Here is a 20,360-nt window from a genome sequence, read left to right on the forward strand (position 1 = left end):
TGTATACGCCTATTCTTCTTAGTGCAGCATTGCAATCACACATTGTACAATTGAAAAAATTGGCATGCTTATATGGAAATGCATAAAGATGCAGCTGGCATAAGTGTCACAATAACGGAGCATTCTTCTTAAATATATCCATGACATCACACTGATGGAACATTACACACCCCTATATAGAAATATGATCCATCTTAAAACACACAAAGACTATTACACAGCACTCTCTAATTTTGACAAATGGTGCACTTGGGATTTGAACCGTGATATTATAAATGCTTAACATCTATTAACACCTCAAAATCAAATTTATACAGCAGCTCTAATGTCCGGCGTGCTTTGCAAAATACAAACATGCAAGATATAAAGTTTTGCTACTGACAATAGAAACCGATTAATGGTGTTCACACTCTTTAGCCAAACTAGACTCACACCACATTTAGTAGTGACCACAGAAGTTAACAATATTAAAAATGCTCCTAGATCTCTTTTCATGTAGTTGCACCTTACTCAGACTATTAAAAACCCACAATTTACTAACAAACTATTCAAAGTGAGTTTCTCCTTCCGCACTACGAAACAAAACAAGTTTTGCCAGCGCATTTGAGGTTTGGTTCTAGTCATGTAGTCGCACATTAACAAATTTCATGACACTAAACACATTTATATTTTGCCAAATGACAAGTTGCCAACATCAGTCCCCCCCAGGCATGCCACGACTACAGCTAAGCCTTTAATACAAAAACAAGACTCAAATCAACAATCACAACATAACCTTTAAACTAAAATTCGCTTTAACTTAATTTGCATATGTCTACATGTAGCAAGTAAACTTCAGGGCCAAGTTTTGAAACATCTAGCAAAGTAAAATTACAATACAATTAGGACTAAATCGGATTCAATATCCCAAAGTCCCAAAAATAACCCATTTCATAGGTCTGCACTAAGTTATAACAACTAGACTTACAGAAGCGCATAGTGCCTTATGTGCAAAACTCTCCGTCATAAAACTGTGGTGAACCCCAAGTTTCCCTGTTCTTCTGGTTCCTAAATATGGTTTGGGACTCTAAGTTTATTCATTTTACTTAACTGTCTTGCAATAGTCACATTATTATTGAACGTGTCAAGCATTTCCAACAGTTTAAGCATAATTATTTTCCGAAACGTTATTGTGTGTGTCCACTGTGCAAGTTTTCTTACCTTGAACACCCCTCAGGTTTCACAATGTCCCGTTCTCCCTCATCTGAAGAGCGTGCAAATAAATCTCCACCGAAAATGTGTACGTTAATTTGTGAGCGCCTCTTCTTCCGTAAATTAAATTAGTGAGCTCGAGAGGCCATAGGCTCAAGCCAAACACCTGTGGAAACAAAAAAAGTTGTCAGATCACAAACCTACACAGGTCCACAATCACATTTGAAGATGATGTTCCCAAAAAACTAATTGGGCTTTTAACTATTCTACTAATCCACAGTTACTTCTGACTAATACCGTGCATTAGTGCTGAATGCTGTAGTTGTTGTTTATTGCTGAATGCTTTTCCAATCATGTAGTTTACCACATGCTAATCCTTGACAAAACCAAGTTTACGGCTCCAGTTACATGACTCATTTTGTGCATAGGTAAAACAAGGATTCCTTTCTCTAAACAGACACATACTAACTAGTTAGCAACATAAGAGAAGATTTTCTTGAGTCTGCTATGGATGAGAGAGGTACATTTAAGGTTCAAAAACATTATCTTCAGCAGTGGAGGGAAATGTGCAGGGTATAAGTGTTGTTGTTCTGCACAGAGGGAAAAACAACATATAAATGTATAAGTGCCTTCAGCATAGCATTTCAAATGAATAATGGTATGCATTAATAAAGTAGTTGTCCCTTAGGTTGCCAAGTACTCTGCAATTACTCCATAAAATCTTAAAGGAATTCAATAAGAGAAAATGTATTTACATCTTAAAGGTCATCGCCTTTCTACAAGAGATGCTGCAATTTGTTACTCCCAACAACACACGGTTTACAACGCAACCCAAACCATTTTTATTTTTGGAAAAATCTGTGCCTGTTATTCTTGCCATGATTGGTCATGTCCAAGAAAGAAAACTAAACTGAAAAGCCCATTGCCATTTTAGTTTACCAAGACATTCACAACACCATATACAAGAAAAACGCAGAGTCTGTCTGTAATGTTCATACTTCATTGGTTACTATAGTTCAAAACAGGGTGACCCCTAAGGCTGTAATGCCTATAAATAAAGCCTTTAAAGTTATACATTCATACTTTGCAAGCCACACCCAGCAAGCATGGGCTTTTCTTTTAAAAACTGTATCAGCATGCTAGATATGCCCGGGTTACCTGACTGTGACAAGAACCTCGCTTCAAGGACTCAAGCAATACCCAGACCCAGTGAGATCATATCCCATGAAGACATTCTGACTCTCTTGAATAAAATATGGTCCAAAAACACCTCGGTTGCTTTGTTTTTGCACATTTGTGATACACCCTGCTGTGCGCAGGCCTGGGCAGCGTAAACTACCACCAACACACACGCGCAACTGGCCTTTCTCAAGTAACCCAACCGAGATACCTGCACGCAGAGACGACAACAAAACGCGACAAAACACCGCTAAATTGGCGGTCGAGTTACGTGTCGTGGTAAACACAGTTAGTTGGTTTACATTGTCTCGAAACGAAGCTCCCAGGCACATTATAAAACGAGCAAATTGGGTCTGAGGTAACAATAGAGAAGAGTAACAACATGCAGCGGCGGCCTCGCGAACTTCCTCGTAACCTGGTAGATCATCCGAACGAGAAGAAATACATCAAAGGAAGTTTGGGAAGCAATTGAGTTTATAAAAAGACATAAAAGTGATTTAGATGATAACTTGGATGTCGAAATAATCGTTTTAATGATTTGTTTAATTTATGCGCGTAAAAGCGCTAAGTTACGTGAGAGGAAAAATGAAGGGGGAAAACGGCGGGTGGATCAGGACAAGTTTCCTTTAGCATCTCCAGCCATAATGGCATTTGCAAAAACTTTTACGTACTCTACTATGAATGCATATCGTGTAAAACTTACCACAAACCAGTCTAGTTGTACACAATTTAAGCGAGCTCAGTCTGTTTATACGCGATGTTTAACTTCGATCTAAAGTTAAACTGTGGGAGATGTGAAATAAGTTAGATTTGGGGTTTTCCTAAATACATAGCTGGATTCATTGGGAGCGAGGCCAAACGTGTTTACAGCCATCGAGCATGCATGAAAAGTACGGGATGGGATCATAAAGGAGCGAAAGCCAAACAAATCTTACCCATGATAGACACGGCGACTGCAAATAATCCTAATCAAACACTTTTCCATTGCATTTGGGATTCATGAGGAAAAATCAAAGCCTGGTCAACCGGAGCTCCGCGAATTCCATTCTCGGCAGGGAAAAAAGTGAAGTTATTCCACAAGCGAGCGCCTTTCCCCGGTTATAATCCTAGAGGTATCCCATTTTCCTAAGGAAAAACCAAGAGCACGGACGCCCGAGGCTTCTCGGCAACAAAAGGCTCCGACGATCCGAGGTACAACCAAAAAGTGGGGTAAAAATCTCAGCTCCGGACTAGAAACGACCAAGCGGAGTACATGGCTGATCCAAGACGTCCCAAACTTATGCAGCCCTTTTTTCTCCCTCTCGCTCGCTCTCTCAAAGAAGTTGTTCCTGTTTCGCCAAAGCTGGGGGAGGGGAGATTTTATAAAGCTCCTGGCCAAAGCGACACGGAGAGACGGCTTAAAATCACGCAGGCTGGAGATCCACGCGTAAAAAAACGATTGCAAAAAGGTCTGCAGTGTATTTGTGGAGGCTATCTGAGATCGGTTAGATCATGATGTTAAAAATAGCAATGGATCAAATAATAACCGCAGCTGGCTGCAACACTGTCGAGCCGTCCGATGACAGACAAAAAGACGTTTAATACGAATCTACGTCTGTTCTTATACACAATAAAAGATATCGGACCACTTGTAGGACTTTGTTTTTGTTATTCGGTATTATGTGAAATGACCGGTGTGTATGGTTGTGCTAAAATGAATGCATAATCCGAGCTCTTTAAAAAAAAAAGGCAGAAAAGGATACTCTTAGGGAATTTCCTTCATCCTTTGGATTGCCTTCCTTTACAGTGGTTTGGGAAAAGCCGCTATATTTTCATGGTGAAAAGTGTGCGGTTCGATCAACAAAGCGCACGCAGGGGTGTCCGATTCCGTACGACGGGGCTTCGCAAACAACCCACTCCCCCCATAACGTGATAATCACGGCTTTTCCTCATGAAAAGCAACCGTCGGTGAGAAATGTAACAGAAGTGATTAAAATAGCTCACGGCACTAACATGGCTTCCTCCATCACAAACGAGCAAGCGCCGCTGATGTGTGCGCGCCTCCCCCCGCTCTGTCCGGATGGTTCAGTCCATATTGTAAGTAGCAATTCTAGGTCAGGTTGACTTGCCGCCGTCGAGCACCACCACTGACTGACTGCTGGAGATCAATGTGAGGGGACGGTGCTCCGAAACTCCCGCAATGATTTACCAGATCAGATGCAGGTAATGATGACTAATAAACATTTTATTTGGTAGGCTACTACTGTAGTAAAGGCTTTAATGTGTGATGCTCGTATATTCTGGTGGACAGGAGAGGTAAGGGGAGGGGTGTAAAACAACACTTCAAGTAATCCCTAGGTGGTATGAATCATACATTTATGAAATTATAGACACCCTTCTCAACCCTTTACGTGCTGTGAGATGTAAGCTTCAACTGATAAAAAGCATTTTCACCAAAATATACCAGGGTTATATTTCACTCCCAATTCAGAAGAAATAAGAAATGTTTTTTGTATCATTCAACTTTATTTATGCATTGTGACGTTATTTTCATGATATTTAAGCACACGTCCCCTCAGATTGGATTACTGTATTATGTTGCAATGCTTCATAAATTGTAGTTCTCAAAAATCTAAATCCAGCTTAAGAAGGTTAGCTGGTCTTACTGGTTTAAGGTGGTCCTTTCAGCCTGGGAAAGCTAGACAAGTTGGTTTTCCAGTCAGGCTAAGGTGATGTTCAGCTGGTTTTACCTTTGCTGGTCGACTAGCTAAAAACCCTTTAAAGGAAAACACCACCGTTTTCAATATTTTACTATGTTCTTACCTCAACTTAGACGAATTCATACATATCTATCTTTATTTCAATGCGTGCACTTAATCTTTGTACAGCGCGTCTTGAATGTGTTAGCATTTAGCCTAGCCCCATTCATTCCTTACACCTCGTTCAGACAGCCAGCGACATTATCGCTGTGTGTCGCTTGTCTCTTTCAATGAGGCGTTTCTAAATCTGCTTGTGATAAACAAATGAGTACCATCCACGCCAATAACTGACGAGAGAAGGATGACGTGAACTCCACTGCTTTGTTCTTATTGGTAGTCGCTCCCGAAAGTCGCTCGACATTTGCATAAAGTTAAACTTTTCTTAACTTTCTCGTGTCGCTGGACACGCCCATACGGTCGCCAACGGTCACTGTCGCTCGTGTCGCCGGAAGTCGCCAGGTTTCCATTGAAATGAATGAGATCGCGTCGCTCTGCTACTGCTTGTCGTTGGCTGTCTGAACGAGGGGTTAGGATCCAAACAGGAATGAATTTAGAAGCCACCAAACACTTTTTTGTTTTACCTATTTAAAGACTGTTACATGAGAAGTATGGTGGCACAAAATAAAACGTGGCGATTTTTAAGCGGATAGCATATTGTATGGTGGATGAGCACTTAGTTTGCAGCACTTCGACCTCTGGCACAGTTATATCGTCACTTGAGCGAGAGGGGAGTAGTCCGGAGTGATGATGTTACTGCACGCCGACGTTGAAGTGCTGCAAACTAAGTGCTCTTCCGCCATACAATATAGTTCTCATTTTTATCCGCTTAAAAATCGTCACGTTTTATTTTGTGCTACCATACTTACTCGTGTAAATACTCATGTTACAGTCTTTAAATAGGGAAAACATGGAAGTGTTTGGTGGCTTCTAAATTCATCCCTGTTTGGATCCTAAGGAATGAATGGGGCTAGGCTAAATGCTAACACATACACAACGCGCTGTACAAAGACTAAGTGCACGCATTGAAAAAAAGATAGGTATGTATTTATTCATCTAAGTTGAGGTAAGAACATAGTAAAATATTGAAAAATGGTGGCGTTTTCCTTTAAAACCAGCCTGCTAACACCAGGCTTGAAAACCAGCTAAAACCAACCCATTTTTTAAACAAATTTTAATAATCAAAATCTGTAATTAAAAGCTGCATATTAAAATATGTATAACTTTAATGCCTGTTCACACAAGATATGTATGTATTAATTCATCTAAGTTGAGGTAAGAACATAGTAAAATATTGAAAAACGGTGGTGTTTTCCTTTAAAACCAGCCTGCTAACACCAGGCTTGAAGACCAGCTAAAACCAACCACTTTTTTAAAAGAAATTTTAATAATCAAAAATAACTTTAATGCCTGTTCACACACAGCCAGCAACAAAAAAAATCCTTTAACTGTTCATAGTATTTGTAGTATTTAATAGATGCGATATTAGGGATATAATCCAGGTGCCATCCAAAGGGACATTTGTGATTGCACTGCTTCAAAAATATACCACAATTTTAAAAGGCTTTTATCCAAAAATCTTTCTTCGATGTCCTGTCCAATCTGTCTTTTGGAAACACAAATTCCTTGTATCGCTAGGTTCCACTGGGACACTTAACAACAAAAACACTTAAAGAAGCAAAACTAGAGAGCGATTGAATGCGAAAGCATTTCATAAGTAAAAGCTCAACAGAGCCGAGCGCAACAACAGGAATACATTTACTTATTAAACAACCAGATATTGCTATTTATTCAAGCCTAAAATAGCGTGGGACAAAAATGCATTTCTCTTAATTTTGATGACAGCAAAACAATAATAGCGTGTGTCTGTGTGTATGTGTATACTATATATGTATGTATGTATATATATATGTGGTGTGTGTGTGTGTGTGTGTGTGTGTGTGTGTGTGTGTGTGTGTGTGTGTGTGTGTGTGTGTGTGTGTGTGTGTGTGAGAGAGAGAGAGAGAGTGCTCAGAGGTGACAGTATCTTCTGTTCACACTGCAGCATATTAAATGCTGAGGAAAAGAAGAGGTGAGACACCAGAGACCATAAGCATTCGCTGCCAATCTAATCCTGAACCATCACAACCACCAACAAACCCAAGTCATTCCACTGCCTTGGTTTAGGGGGTGGGGGTCAGCTAAAAACAACAGAGTAAGATTCTCTGTCCTTCCCGCGGTGTACTCAATTCCCCATGATGTTAGCAATTGCTTTTTACTCACTGCTGAGTCCCAAACTGGGTCTCCCCAGGTTACAAAGCAGAGAAAAACAGACAATCCTTTGCTTTATTTCTGGCAGTGATATGTACAAACAGTGCTTCCCTGCTGATAGACGAAAAATGTATTAACAACCTTCCAGGTGAGAAAAGCATGACAGTGTTACGTTTTTACCTCTTTGCTGTATGAAGCATACGACACTGTTTACTTCAACGTGTTAAACTGATGTTTCATGGTAAATCTGAAAAGCTACCTTGGTAAACTGTAGACTTTATTTCTTTGTAGAATTAAACATCTTGCGTGGGACAGAGGTGAAGGTGCGTTTTAAGTCAATAAAATACTTAAAAATATGTACTAAAAATGGCAAAGCAGTAATTATTAAATTTGTTGGTTCAACTTAAAAACGTAAATGTTTGTGCTGCCTTAAAATGTAAGAAATATAAGTTGACTTAAAGGAACACACCCAGATTTTGGGAATTTAGCTTATTCACCGTATCCCCCAGAGTTAGATAAGTCCATACATACCTTTCTCATCTCTGTGCGTGCTGTAACTCTGTCTGACGCAGCCCCCGCTAGCTTAGCTTAGCACAAAGTCTGGAAGTGAATGGCTCCAACTAGCAAACTGCTCCCAATAAGTGACAAAGTAACGCAAACATTTTCCTATTTATGTGTTGTGATTTTTATAGTCACAACGAGTTAATTTAACAAGGTGATATGAGACACAGCGATCTTTTAACAGTACACATACTGGGAACTATATTCTCAGAAGACGAAGCACTGCTACTTGGGCGGAGTGATTTGCACAACTCTTACCGAACTCTCTGCTCCTCACCTGGGGCTTCTCGGGTGCTGCGAGCAAATCCCTCCGGCAGTTTGCTAGCTGGAGCCATTCACTTCCAGACTTTGTGCTAAGCTAAGCTAGCGGGGGCTGCGTCAGACAGAGTTACAGCACGCACGGAGATGAGAAAGGTATGTATGGGGGATACGGTGAATAAGCTAAATTCCCAAAATCTGGGCATGTTCCTTTAACATTTTAACTAAGTTAACTAATATTTTTAGGTTAAATTAACTCAACATTAAAAGCAGCACGAACACTTACCTTTTTACGTTTTTAATGCACAACTTATCATATTGAGCTTGTGTAGCAAGATGCCTCTTTAAATATGCACTTGCGTAGAAAATATTGTAGACCTCTTGATCTGAGATCAGTTTAATTAATTCTTTTTGTAATGTCGAATGCAATCCTTTAGGATAAAGATTTGACACAGGCTTGCCATTAAATAAAAGAACAGAAACCGAGATCGCTTTTAATGCTGCGTTCACACCAAATGCGAATAGAGCGTCTGGTGCGAATGATTTCAATGTTAAGTCATTGTAAAGACAGTTTTACGTGCGTCTGGAGGTCTCGCGCACGAATAAGGGCGTTTAGCGCAGCGCGGTAGTTGCGAATCGGCCTCATTCACATGTCTAATTCACGTGAATGATGCAAAATGACGCGCAAATGACGTCAATTGAGCGAGTTGAAAAATCAAACTTTGGCGAAAAATTGAGCTGCGTTAACAAATCAGGAGCTTGCTCTAGTAGTGACGTGATTACAGGAAGCGAGCGGAGTCGCAAAAGCCCCTCCCATGGCACGAATTTCCACGTGAATGTCTCGAATGACTAGAATTTCATGCGCGAATGAAGCGAGTAAACTCAAAATTTTCAAGCGTCCAACTACATGCGAATAGCGCGTTTTTGCCGCCTCTACTGCGTTTGGTGTGAATCCAGCATAAGGCTACAACAGCCAGACTTCTTTGTTCAGAGGAAAGAGGCATTTTAGTCAAAAGACAACGATAAAGCAACTCACAAACCTTTCAAAAATTACATGTACAATTGTATTGCACAATTAATCAATCGTCTGAATCTATTTAACATTTAAACAGATGTGACAACCTGCCCCGATAATTATACGCAAATGACATTCTGGATAAAATCAGCTTGAACCTTGTGCGAATGTATGAAATTACTGCTGTCTTATCAATCACTAACAGGACAAATATCAACCACAACTGCTTAACCGGCACTAAACACATAAATGTGCTAAAATGGCATCAATTAACGTGCCATTAACATGCCACTCAATATTAAACGATTTCATCAAGCACCATCATGTATCCAATAATAGCACGTGTGTGTTTAAACAACTTGAACATGTGTTATGGGCTCATGTTTTTTCAGAAAATAGATGCATGGATGTTTTTTTATTGTATATTAATATGGGCAGATGCATTTTCTCACTGCTTCCTGCGCAAGCGGGCCATCGTTCATCTCTTTTTAACTTTTGGCTGTAGGTTGATGGAAAGATTTTTTGGCCACAGTCGTATCCGTCTCAACAGACGGAAGATCTTTCGCGTTTGCTACACGACCGTCCTTGCAAAACAAACTGACCCCCATCTCATTCTTCACTGTGTTGCACAAACTGTCAGTGTAACAGAAAACATTTCCCGCTTGTATCCATGGTAAACAGTGGCGAGCGCGTTTTCGTTTACACCAATACACCGCATTTGTTTAGTATAAGGTCTAACAATGCCTATGGTTAGACCAGCTATGCGTCTATAAGAAGAGGTTGGAGCCATGGTGCTTAGGCTAGCAACAGATCCCAGTGCTCATGTGGGTGATACAGGTTTAAATCTGACCTGCAACATGTCCTGATAATTCCTCCTATTTCATAAAGATTTTCTGTCCGTCTCTTGAGCACTGAAATATTTTGTGCTTACTGCATCAAGATGGAGGGAAACACTAACCGAAGTTGCACGGCCTCCACAAATTTTTCTGCCGTTGCCTGCAAAACTCTGCAACATCATTTAAATGAGCTTTTACTTAGTTGCAGAATAGGCTACTGTATGCACCAGGCTTTATGCCAAAAGTCAAAAGTCTGGCTATAGAGATTATGTCTGTAGTAGTATACAGCAGAATACATCATTTTAATAGTGACACCAGGAATATAAAAAGCTCACTGGCATCAGGGATGTTACCCATAGTTTGTGTAAAACTGCCATTAAAATACATTTCTGACAACAAGCTTAGTGGATTTTTTGGGTGGAATAGCAATAGTTTTTGTAAATCAGCTATGGCCGATATCCAAACAGGCGTAGCATTCCAACACCCACATGAGTCTGTCTTGGCCTTTGCTTGAACCATGCGATCTTATCTCATTACCCCCTTCGATCAGAAATGGATGTGCTTGTCCCCACCACAAGGTGAGGACTGGACCACCAAGGCAACTGTGTTGATGGGGGTTTATATATTTCATCTGTTCAGGCAGGTATAAAGTCATTATGCGGTTATGGTGGTGGATTCCAGGGCACGCAGTCTACCTGCACGCCAGCCCCTATGCCACAGGTAAGACGCAGGTGTCCCTGTGTTCTGGTGTCTACCTTTAGACACAGCACAGATAGCTTCCAACACAAATCCAACATTGGCGGATTTTCCATGGATCTGTAAACACTTAAAGGCAGACAAGACACTTTCTTAGGCTTTCTATTGCATCTTCTGGCGTCCTTCTCACATTAACTTGTCTTTCATTGTGTTTAAATATGAAATTGTCTGTGGGTGTTTGCTGAAATATAGCAGTGCTTTGTGGTTGTCAGGGCGGCTGAGGAGGCCATTGTGGTGTTTGCTAAACAGACTGAGGTTTTCTTCATTCGACAACACATTTATGCCCACATCTTTTCTTTAATTCAGCAACATCTGACCGGTTTAAAGAGGTTCGGCGTCGTAATTGGTGGGCCTTTGGGCCTATTACTGGTTCTAATCACTCAGATGGTTTTGGTGGTTAAAGATCTGGGCTGACAACCTAAATCATAGCAAACACAAAACCTTTGAGGGAAGATTCATGAACTATGAGTATTGTGTCTGAGCAAAACATTTAAAGGGATAGTTCACCTAAAAATAAAATTCACACACTATCGTGATACTTCAAATCCTTTTGGTCTTCCTTCTTTATTAAGACAAAATCTGTGACCGGGACAATAATACCCAAAAAGTGCATGTTAGTAGCTCAAAGGTACATACTGGTACTTTAAAGATATGTATTGGTACCTCAAATGCACATATTTGTACCAAAATGGTACATAATAGGACCTTTTTGAAGGGTATTGTCCCAGTGACCGCTTTTGTACCTTTATTTTTGACAGTGTGTATAGCTGAAATATGACACTGCATCTATCCACACCATGACAATAAATTTTGACCCAGGGTTGTAAAACTTCGAAAAAATGAAGAAGCATCATAAAACCCCCATATGTAGCTGACCTGTGTGCTATTTTCCTATTTTAAGTCATGCAAAACTCTGTGTGCGCATAAGATTGACATTTATGTCATTATTTACTGATAATCTGTTTTGCTGCTCTGAAGTCTCATTTAAATTTGTGAATATTTGAGTACAGATTATGTGTAGTCAATATATAGATTTTACATAAATGCACAACTACTTGTGCATGAAGCAAATGGCTTCTGTATAGCTCATTGGTACAGGGTTGCATTAGCAGTGCCAAAGGTCATGGGTTCAAAGACATGGAACGCACATACAGATGATGATGATCATCATCATTATTTATTTGAACATCTAGTTACATAAAAATCAACATAATAACAAATTTCAAAGTAAGGAGAAAAAAGGAAGAAAGAAAAGAGAGAGAGAGAATAGAAATGATGCATAAAAAGGAGTAGGTAGAAGCTTAAGCTGATACATACAGATGATAAAAATTTATACTTTGTAATGCATTGTAATGGCACTTTTCCATTGCATAGTACCCCACGGTTTGGGTCAGCTTACTTTTTTGAGCTTTTCCACTGGTTGCAGTACGTAGTACCTGATACTTTATAGACCCCAGCTGATACCAAAATGTGACGTAAAAACACTGTAGATCACGGATTGGTCTTAGAGAATCGTCACTACCAGCATCATCGCTATAATGTAAAAGATTAGCTTTACCTTTGTGCTAGCTTGCGCTCTCTCAAGCAATTATGTTGTCATTTGTACTCTGCTATAAGTTCCTAAACTCCATTTTAGCGATGAAAAACATCCACAGGTTGAGAATCAGGAACACCATACCAATTTTTTTCCAGACTTGCAGTTTGTGTTGGCACATTAGCGATGCTCACGTTCGCATATATGCTTAAAGCAACTAAAATTAGGCTCAGCAGAGCGTGTCGACTGACGCCACAGGTGTTTGTACAGAAGCTGCATGCGAGACAGAGGTAGTGATAAACACGATGTGCAAACATCTATTTGTGGTGGTCAATTTTAATTTTGTGGTGGACTGAGAAATAAATGAATGTATGAGAATGTACGACGCTCTCACTTGTATGATGTCACAGCAGTAGGCAGCGCAAATATAACGACACACTTATAATTCCTCCCACTCCGAAGTGTTACTAAATTCGATGGAAAAGCTAACCAAGCCAAAGTAAAGTGAGCTGACCCGACCTGACCCAAACCAAACCGTGGGGTACTATGCAATGGAAAAGCGCCATATGACACTTTAGGGGCGATCACACTACTAGACTTCATTAGTAAAATGAATCACTAGTAATTCCATTGACTTCCATTCATACGCATACGAATGCATCAGACCGGAAACGCAAGCGCCGATATTTCGCAGACTTGCGAAATTTGTATCCCATGAAGATATGTGATTAGTAAAAAAAAACTGGTGACCTGTCTCTCTACTGAAAAGCACAAATGGACAAAGCCAAAGATCTTATATTGACGAACCGCTCATAGTAACGTCCAAAAAATATCTGCATGCTCAAAGTCCAGTGTGACAGGCCCTTGCATAAAAAATGTCAAATAAAAGTGGCTGGAATTTCCTTATTTTAAAAGCGTCTGTTGTTCAACCATAGTAAAAGCTGAAATATATATATCAAAATTATTGGCTTTTCTTAAAGCCAAACTGTTCAGTATTTCCTTTCCTCTGAATATGTCAACACTGCACCCGTCAAACAACTTCACAGGATCTTTAAAGCAAGCTTAGAAAAAGGATGAATCAGTGAAACACGGATGTACATCAATACACATTAGAATGAGCATAAGTGCCTCCCTGCAGATCTGGTACCAGCTCTCGAGAGTCTCTCCAGACCAGCTACAGGCAGCGTGACTCAGCATGCGCTGGCAAATGGGCCAGTCAGCACGGCTGCCAGTCAGTCACTAGGTCATCGGGCCAGCCAGCCAGTAGGATGTCTATAATACTGCGCAGACTGAGCACGTCGAGGCTGATAAATAATTGAGCGGCGCAGTGGTTAGCCTAGATAATTTGGCTTAAACGCTGGCTTTCATCCACCACAATCAGCATTGTAACCTCACGTTGAGCTTGTGAAAGATATTGCATTGGAGGTAGTTGGTTCGATTCCTAGGCAACACACTTGGTGATAAAATGCATACTTTGAGTACACTGTTTAGGCATTTACCAAATCCATAAATGTAAATATAATGTTAACTTAGTAAGTTCTACGCCAACACCTGTCAATCAAACAGTGCCTAAAGTCATTGGAGCAGTTTATGTGCAGTTTGCATTCAGTGCAACATTCTGGGAAATGCTGGACTTTGGAATTTCCTTCTTAGAAAAGTCTGTTAGGCTGGTAGGACAGCAAGATTTTTCCCAAGCACTCTGCAACAGTCCAAGCTCTGCTGGGCCCCATAGAGTCGCTTGGAAAAGAGCCCGAACACATACAAAAAACACATACACGCTGTCAGACCCACAGCCATAACCAGAGACTCGCTAAAGCATATACACTTAAGCTTATTTTCGGCACAGAAAGGCAAAGCATATTAATATACACGCAAATGTATGCAAATTGCATAATTAGTGTATTCAACACACAGCGTGCCCTGAAAGCTACATATTTAGCTTGAGGCTTGCGGTGAAGGGAAAGATTTTCAGTGAATGGTGACACAAAGCAATTGTGTGTACTCGGAAGAATGGGAATGTTGCATATGATTGATATTGAATACTTTAATAGGTTTCTTTGTCTTTTAGGAGCTGGACAGGCATGGGCATGGACACAAAGAAATATTGTATGGAGAAAACAAGCACAGTGATGTTTAAACGAAATCCATACAACTGTAGAATGGCAAGACATAATAAGTAAATAATTGTTGGGTATTTAGTCCTCTAAAGGTGCGGTAACATAAATAGACAGATAAAACCATTAGAAAATTTGGACTCTTGGAGCAAGAAACCTCAACTTAATATGTGAAAAATATTATTGAATCCGAATCTTGCAAAGCTATTTTCACAAACACTTAAGGTGAATAGTGTTGCTTTTTCACTTCTGTCCATTTATTTCTCTTTGTCAGGTTTCGGACCCCATGATAAACGGTGGTATGAATATCAATGAGGTTTCTTCTTTCTCTGGTTTGCAGCAGCTGTTATAGAGTAATGGCCATTGTGCTGCTATTTTGAGAAGAGATATATAATTAGAAAATCAATACCATCCGACGAAACCTTTTTACATATACACAGCCATATTGACCTAGTTTATATATGTCTCGGTTCACTTTTATATATATATATATATATATACACACACACAAATAACAACAGCTGGCATAAAATTGACACTAAAATACCATAACTTGCATATCCTTTATATTGTACTGCTAATATTATCTAAGCGATCTGTCCTCTGGCACTGAATGCAGTTCGGTTAATGCAACTAACAATTAGAAAAACAGCTTTCAGCAAATATGTGAACTGTACGTCTTGCGTGTCTGAGATATACAGAGTGAACAGCACCCCTGCAGTTATCTCTGGCACTTGAAGCTCGGATGCAGTCGTCTGTTGTGACAGTGGCAAGAGACGAAGAGATTTCTGTATGCAAATAAGATGTAAACAGACCATCAGGGCACCATCTGTGTGGCTGGAACTCCTCGTAAGGGCGGGGCTTATGTAGCCAGGGAGACGTGCAAGTGAATAAAAGTTATAGTTCACGGCATCAGTTGGGGTCATCGGTCTGTAGACCTTTGCGACTGTAAATAGAAGCGTTATTACCTTTGCCGTCAGTGCGTTTAAGGGCCGCACTGACATGGCTGTGAATTAATGTTCATTTAGTGCTTACAAATGAGTCGACTGTCTAACCGAACCCCTCACACAGACAATAGGGAGATCTTGGCCAGGCCCTTGTAATTAACTATCCTAAACAAGGAAGGGAAATGAGGTTGAAGGTTAATTCTTACAAGCTTTGACTAGCCTGTTGTGGATACAACATGCTGTTTCGTCAGCGCTGATAGGCTTATTCAGACCTTAGTAGAGAAGGTATTTTTTATAGAAAATTTTGTCTTAATTTTCACCTTCATGCCATCCCAGATGTATTTGACTTCATTTCTTTACTCGAACACAAGCAAAATATTTTATATTAAAATGCTGGCGATATTTCAGCACATTGATAAAGCCGAAGCTAAAGCCCAATTTATAGTCATGCATAAGTTCTACGCCGTAGCTACTGCGTAACCTGACGTGCACCTCGCAAAAAATTTTAACAGCGCGCCAGTTCTACGCGGAACGCAAGCGCTGTGATTGGTCCACCAGAACCCCTCCCGTCAGGTAAAAAAACTGCGTCATAGGTATTTCCGTTTGCGACGGTGAAAACAAAGAATGGCCAAGTTGAGGAGTGATTTAACTCGAACTGCAACAAAAGTCGCTGTTTATTTACTTCCAACATTGCTGGTCTTCTCAAATCATACACAACAAGTTGCTGTTTCTTCTTCGTTTGCCAAGCTTCTTCTTTGACGGTTGTGCTACTACTGTGGTTACACGCGTGGATACTGCCTACCAGCGGTCTGCGCGTGAATGAAAACCGATGCGGAACCTACGCCGTAGGACCTACGCACAACTATAACGAGCCCTTTATTGGTATCAAGATACTTCCATATTTGCACTTGCCACAGACTGCCAAAAAACATCGAAAGTAGAGGTAAATTGATATTTCATGCCAACGTCCACTGACCACAGGTGGGTTGACAAGTTGCTAGGGTCACTATCAAGCAGGGGTTTTACTTTCTACTCAAGTAAAAGTACACAATTTTACTGTAATTAGGTATTAAATAAATTTTTATATGCAATATTAAAGAATACACAATATGACTCTATGCTTTAGAATGTAGCGAAGTAAAATTTTTCCCAACCCAAAACTTTAATAAAGCACAGATGCTTGTAAAATGTACCTAATGTAACTATGTATTGTCCTTTGCTATCAAGTCCAATTAAATTAAATTTAAGCTGAAAATAGGCAGCTGCTATGAAAACCAGCCATTTTGTTGAACATTTGCCACTCAACAGGGCGAGTTCCGGCGTGGTCACGTAGAAAAGTGAAGTCAATGCATACCCTCTATACAGAGCTCAAATTCCTTGCATTGTCCTGTTTTCTTTTGATTGACGGGACATATCGGCCAACAAACGCTATTGGCCGATATTGCTTTTATCGAACGATACCGATTGTTGACCGATATATCGGTGCATCTCTAAACATTATGGGTTTTTTAAGGGAAACACTTTTGTGTTTGTGTTTACAGGGTGAAAGTTAGCACTGGAAATCATTTCCGAAACACACAGGCATTGTGTTCAAGCAGCACACCCTCTCAGTGAGGGAACAGGCTAAAAATATCATGCACACTTACAAGAAAGGCAAGACACCCACTTTCTCTCTCCTTTACAGACACACACAGTCCTTCTGGAGTTCCTTGCCCCCTTTTCAACTACTTAGTGTTACCACAAATAACATCAAAACCACAAATGCGAACCATTATTTATCAACATCACAGTTTTTCCCTCCCTGTTTGAATTTAGCCAAGCACCTTGCCTAAGGGTCTGTACCACCCCAGATCAGCAGATGTAGGCTACAGATTTCACTTCCAGCAACATGTTAGCACTTTATAATATTAAGTTTGTATGCTATCAAAACGATTTATTTGGCTAAATTTCATTTTATTTAAGACAAAGTTTTCTCGTAAGGCGAAAACTTGCGTGCGAATCATTAAAAGTTAGGAACAGTTCATCCCAAAATGAGATTTCTGTTATCATTTACTCACATCATTAGTTCTCAAATCGTATTTATGTCTTCATTACATTTATCAGCCACAAGACAAGCAAAAACCAATGGTGTTTGAGGTCGTGATGTAAAACTTGCTGTGTCGGTGTGTAAATGTTCAAGGTTTGAGAGATATGGAAAAGCGATTAAAGGGTGCCTATGCCAAATCCAAGGCATTTTACTAGGAGTTTTGACATAAATGCGTTGGTACACAATGACCCTAAAAAGAAAAAATCCTGCTTCTTTGTTTTTAATCCCCATTAAACCAAAGCAGTCTCATTAGGCATGCCATTTTGATTCTCTTGTTAATGTGACATCACACTGATTAAGCCCCACCCACGGCCACTAGCAGTACTGCATCATTATAGTTTCAGCCCTCAACGAGTTGTACTCTCTCAGCCATATTTTAATAGTGAGTGACTGTATTTACAGGAATCAGATTTATTTTAACTAAAAGCACTCAGTGTTTCTTTTGGTAAGGGAATGATGGGCTGTAGCTCATTTGCATTTAAAGGTACAGTGCGTTTTTGCTCCCGCCCAAAAGAGGGGGCATTTTGGACATGCTATAATAAATGATCTGTGTGGTCTTTTGAGCTGAAACTTCACAGGCACATTCTGGGCACACCTGAGACTTATATTACATCTTGTAAAAATGGGCATAATAGTTGCCCTTTAAAAAGGTTTTGTGAATGAGTAATATGTGCTATGCATGCTATTTAAAGGTATACATAGCATCTCCCAAATGCAAAAGTTCCTCACTGAAAAAATGTGAACACTTACAAGGTTGTATGAACTACTTTTGTCACACTTTCATGTTGCTTTTTTCTTTTGGAGCATGTTCCCTTTTCATTGAATGAAAAATAGCAGCTCTGCTAAGCATCATAAGAAAAAAGGAATAAGACATTGAGGTTCGGACCAACGTAAAGGTAAGTCAATGTTGACATTGTTTTCATTTTAGGTTGAACTATCCCTTTAATAAATCCCTTTAAGACGGTGCTAAATTAAGTATTAGGGATGGCTGAGGATCCAAGCTGTGGACACAAAAGTTGTGTGCTTAAGCTGAAGTAGTGTTGATCCAAGAACAGAGAATCATTACCGTCATTTTAGTGCTATTCTGTCATCATTGTTTCCTTGAGCGTGACACCTCCTCATGTTCTGCCCCGGGTTGTTCTGGAGGGTTTTTCCCTGCAATTAAGGTCCAACCGTCACTTTAAATAAGAAAGTATCTGTTCTTAAACAGATCGCCTGCTTAAAATCCTTACAGAGTATCAGTATATCTGATTTGTACTTAGTGCTATAACTATACTTGAATCTCAACATTTATTCATTTGGCAGTCACTTCCAAAGCAACTCGAAATGCATTTAAACTACACATTTTCTCACCATAATTGTTCTTAGTGTGACCATAGTGTTGCGAGTGGTATCCATTTGAGAACATATCTGCGAAAGTCTCTATAGAAATGGTGTTTAAGTTGGGCTGGTACTTTTCCATGCGTGATAAAATCACCTCATTGGCCCATTGCTGTCATCAGAGACGGGGAGCTGTTTCTTACAGCTGGCCTACCTAAAAAGCCCCTTTTCTCAAAATACACCAACATATACGCACGCAAGACACACAACGCTAACTCACAGCACACTCAAACCTTTACAATGTGCGCACAAGCTCAAATACACACACACACACACACACACACACACACACACACACAAAAACAGTGTTTACATCTAGACTATACCCCTACCCCTTGAGACTCATTCTACATTCCTTAACCAGACTCCCTGCATTCTTGTTCTTTTGGAGGGGGTCTGACCGACTTTCTCCTCTCTCTCTGTCCTTATGCTTGCTCTCTCCGTCCCGCTTGGCTTTTCTATGTCCTACTCTGCCATCTCCTGCTTTTGACTTTTTCATTTGGAAGACTGGAAACGTGAGACAGACAGAGTGGGTAAAATCTGTTTGGAAGTGATCATAATGCCCTATTCCCTACGAATATCAGAATTCTTGATGTGTAAACTCTAGTAGTGCATAGTCTGCTCTTAGGCCACATTTACAGTGCCTTTTTGAATTGGCACAGATCAGATATGACCCACGGACGTCTAAGCAGAAAAAAGGCGTACAATTCCAATATTCTTCAATCGGAAGAATCAGTTATGTGGAAATAAATCGGATATGAATCGGAAACATGCATTCGCGTCCATAACGTAAGCGGATATTCCCATCTGAAGACTCATGTGGATACCACCCACGATCACAAACTGTTTTCACGGAAAGTCATGTTATAGTCAATTTATGAATTTATTCGTGTCTATGGCACGAAATTCAACTTTATTCGTGCCTTGAGCACGAATATCTTTTTTGTGACACTCGCACGAATTTCTATAAATAGTTTTTTGTGTCCGTGGCACGACTTACTTCTTTGTTTCAATTTATGTATTGTTTTCTCATAGTTTTTTCTTATTTTCTTACCATTGTCGCTTGGGGTTGGGGTTAAAATCACTTTCTACTACATTTTGCAACATGATCTCACAAAGTTCCGTGGGATAGTCACGGAATTTTGTGCTAATTTTTCCGTGGCATTCTCACAGATCTCCGCCTTTTTTCCGTGGCCCTGCTACGGACTGTCTTTTTCCGTGGCATTCTCACAGATTGGTTACTCAACTGCTTTTTCCAATTTTCAAACCATTTTCGCTTCGGTTTAGGGTTAGATTTGGTGTTTGCCTTAGTATGTCACTTTAACTATTGGTTTATACTATTTTTTTTTTTAAGTTTTATTGTTTTATATTTTCTTAACTTTAAACAATTTTTGGCTGGGATTGGGGTTTGAGTTGGGTTTGGGTAGGGATGTCATTTCATGTAAATCTAACCCTAAACCGAAGCGAAAATGGTAAGAAAATAGGACAAAACAGTTGTGTAACCAATCCGTGAGAATG

General features: G+C 40.0%; 1 protein-coding gene and 1 long non-coding RNA gene across 7 annotated transcripts in view; one reads left to right on the forward strand and one right to left on the reverse strand.

Annotated features, from left to right (window-relative positions):
* Positions 1-20,360, reverse strand: part of bcl9 (BCL9 transcription coactivator) — a 141,401-nt gene that overhangs the window by 58,365 nt on the left and 62,676 nt on the right. For 3 of the 6 annotated variants that reach the window (XR_012365600.1, XM_055204600.2, XM_055204595.2), the window contains exons 1-2: positions 3,306-4,337; positions 1,201-1,357 (exon numbers count right to left, since the gene is read on the reverse strand). The gene's annotated coding sequence lies outside the window, so the exon portion shown is untranslated. Of the gene's footprint in view, positions 1-1,200; positions 1,358-3,073; positions 3,154-3,305; positions 4,338-4,362; positions 4,385-20,360 lie in introns of those variants that run through there. The other 3 variants (XM_055204598.2, XM_055204599.2, XM_055204597.2) reach the window with 3 other exon arrangements.
* Positions 7,140-20,360, forward strand: part of LOC129444174 (uncharacterized) — an 81,200-nt gene continuing 67,979 nt past the window's right edge. Inside the window, exon 1 of the long non-coding RNA XR_012365630.1 lies at positions 7,140-8,330. This is a non-coding gene — a long non-coding RNA (uncharacterized lncRNA). The remainder of the gene's footprint in view (positions 8,331-20,360) is intronic.

This window comes from Misgurnus anguillicaudatus, chromosome 3, assembly GCF_027580225.2.
Source record: "Misgurnus anguillicaudatus chromosome 3, ASM2758022v2, whole genome shotgun sequence".
Lineage (NCBI taxonomy): Eukaryota > Metazoa > Chordata > Actinopteri > Cypriniformes > Cobitidae > Misgurnus > Misgurnus anguillicaudatus.